This window comes from Natator depressus, chromosome 2 (genome assembly GCF_965152275.1).
Source record: "Natator depressus isolate rNatDep1 chromosome 2, rNatDep2.hap1, whole genome shotgun sequence".
NCBI lineage: Eukaryota > Metazoa > Chordata > Testudines > Cheloniidae > Natator > Natator depressus.
Genome location: NC_134235.1, coordinates 223,568,678 through 223,571,284, shown reverse-complemented (window position 1 = coordinate 223,571,284; position 2,607 = coordinate 223,568,678). Strand labels below are relative to the sequence as shown.

General features: G+C 48.6%; 1 pseudogene; it reads left to right on the top strand.

Annotated features, from left to right (window-relative positions):
• Positions 1-308: 308 nt before the first annotated feature.
• On the top strand, positions 309-778 carry LOC141981923 (ATP synthase F(0) complex subunit C3, mitochondrial pseudogene; annotated as a pseudogene).
• Positions 779-2,607: the final 1,829 nt, after the last annotated feature.

Here is a 2,607-nt window from a genome sequence, read left to right as displayed (position 1 = left end):
TTTCCACTGGAAGACAAAGGGTTCCCGCCATACACAAGAGCTATATAAGGCAGGGTCGTGACATCATCGTGGTTCTCCTCTGCCTCCCCACCCAAAGAGACCCTGAAAAAACAACTCGAAGCAAGAACTGAACTGAGGGGAGGAGGGTTGAGCTGGAGCCGGAAGGGCGTCTGGCTTGAGAGTAACAATGCCTGAAGTCTCAAGCTGCAGGCCAGTGCAGCTGCCTTCCTCTTGACCTCTGCCACTGCAGCTAAGAGGCGGATTCCAGCACCGAGGAGGCTCCAGGGACACAGCGTCAGCCCTCAGCCATGTTCACCTGCGTGAAGCTCGCCTCCTTCCCAGCCCCGATCCATGCAGGATCAAGTCTTGTACAGGCCAATTTCTGTATCAGTGTTGTCTAGGCCGGAGATCAGGACTGGAGGGGGCAGCTCAACACTTAATGGAGCCCAGAATGCTGTCTCCCAAGTAGCACTTAAGAGAGTTCCAGACGAGGGCTGTCAGCGGGGACATTGACACTGCTGCCACAGTAGGAGTGGCTGGTTCTGGTGCTGGTATCGGAACTGTCTTTAGTAGTCTAATCATTGGTTAGGCCAGAAATCCCGCTCTGAAGCAGCAGCTGTTTTCATATGCTATCCTGGGATTCGCCCTGTCTGAAGATATGGGTCTCTTTTGTCTGAGTGTTGCTTTCTTTCTTTGCATGTTTCGTTTTATTTGCTTAGCAAACAGACCAAAGCAGATTACGATCTTTAACCATTTAAAATCTGCCTTTTGTAGTTAACAAAATTTGTTTTGTTTATTATTCAACCTACTTTATGTAATTTCTTAACTGGGCGGGGGCAAGAAGTCATGCATATCTCTCTTCGCCATGAAGATGTTGACCCTTTTATGAGTGTGCGCTGTGCAGATTTTTCTATGCAGTGCAAAACAATATACTTCGGGGTTTAATCTCTCAAAAGGGGAGTGCTGGGTAAGCCTTTACACACACACACACAGCTGATTTCAGTTTGTGTGTGCATGTGTGTGTGCATGCATGCATGCTGCAAGAAGCCACAGAGCCTAATTCAGGGAATCCAGGTGGGTGGAGCAGGAGAGGCTCGGTTAAACCCCAGTACATCAGGTGGCATCCTGGACAGGGGGCTCCAACCGGGCACACCCAGAACTGGATACAGTGCTCCAGCTGAGACCTTATCATTAAGGCTACATTTATTCATGGGTATTTATAGTAAAAGTCACTGGCAGTAAACAAAATTTCACTGCCCGTGACCTGTTCATGATTTTTACTAAAAAGTCCAGTGAATAAAACTGGAGGGGGGGGGCTGCCCAGGGGTGCTGAGGGAGGGTGGGCCTCAGCTGCTAAGCAGAGGCATAGCCAGGCAGCTCTGCACGTTGCCTCCTCCCAGAGCGCTGGCTTCACAGCTCTCATTGGCCGGGAACCGCGGCGGGGGTGGTGCCTGCAGGCTGCTGTAGAGGTCACGGAATCCGTGACTTCCGTGACCAACCCGCAGCCTTGCTTATCACTGCTGAGTGGCGTGGAAGTGTTACGTCTCGTATCTTGCTTCCCACACTCCTGCTAATATATCCCAGAACGATGTTTGCTTTTTTATTTATTTATTTATTTTGCAACAGTATCACATTGTTGACTTCTCTTTAGTTTGTGATCCACTGCAGCCCCCAGATGCTTTTCTGCAGTACTCCTTCCTAGGCAGTCATGTCCCATTTTGCCTGTCTGCAGTTGGTTATTGTGCACGGGTTGCTGTTGTCAGTCCTCTCTTCAAATGTGTGCGCTTGTTTTTTATATCAGTATTTTGTGACCCTCTAAAAGTGTCCCAGTTTTTTGGCTTTTGAACATATGGTTGCCCTTACACTTCTTGAGGGCACAAGAGTCTTTATTTTGGTTTTTCCCAGGTCTTGCATATTAAGGAAATGCATCTGTTCCTCAGTTAGCTGCCAGTCTTGCAGCTGGCAAGTCGCACCAGCAACGCAAGCATCTTGCTCAAACTGCAAATTAGTCAGTGGCTTACATAGTGAGGTAGTTGAAGGTTAACAGAATTGACCCACTTCTCATGTGGGGAACATAGAGGTTAGTTCAGGTAAGTTTGCCCGTTTCTTTTCTTTTTTTTAACCACTACAACACGGGGCTTAAACAACGGTACTGCTGGCCCTACCCCTCTTGGAACATTAGAGGCAGTTATTGCATTGTACACCCTCCACGTACACCTTCTTCAAGCCCCCCGACACACTGTACCTCATTAGGTGAAGGAGAAAGAGACTGAGACCCTCCCGGATCCCTGCTGCTCCCTTGCAAGGAACAGAGTGGCTGGACAGCTGGAAGGGCAAGCGCTGCACCCTACAGGAGTTTTCGGGGAGCAGCAGCATAAGGAGGCTGGGCCTCTCTATTGTTCTCCCCGGGGAGGAGAGCCCCCCTCCCTCAATTTATCACAGCCATACAGTCAGGATTTGTGCTATGTCATCACTTTTTTACTGAGGTTGGCAGATGTTCTCAGATGAAACTATTATAATATCCCAAAAGTTGGATTTTTTCCCCCATTTCAGATTGTGTTACTCTGGATCCTAAGGAGAGTTGACTGTCGAGCAAAATGATTTATA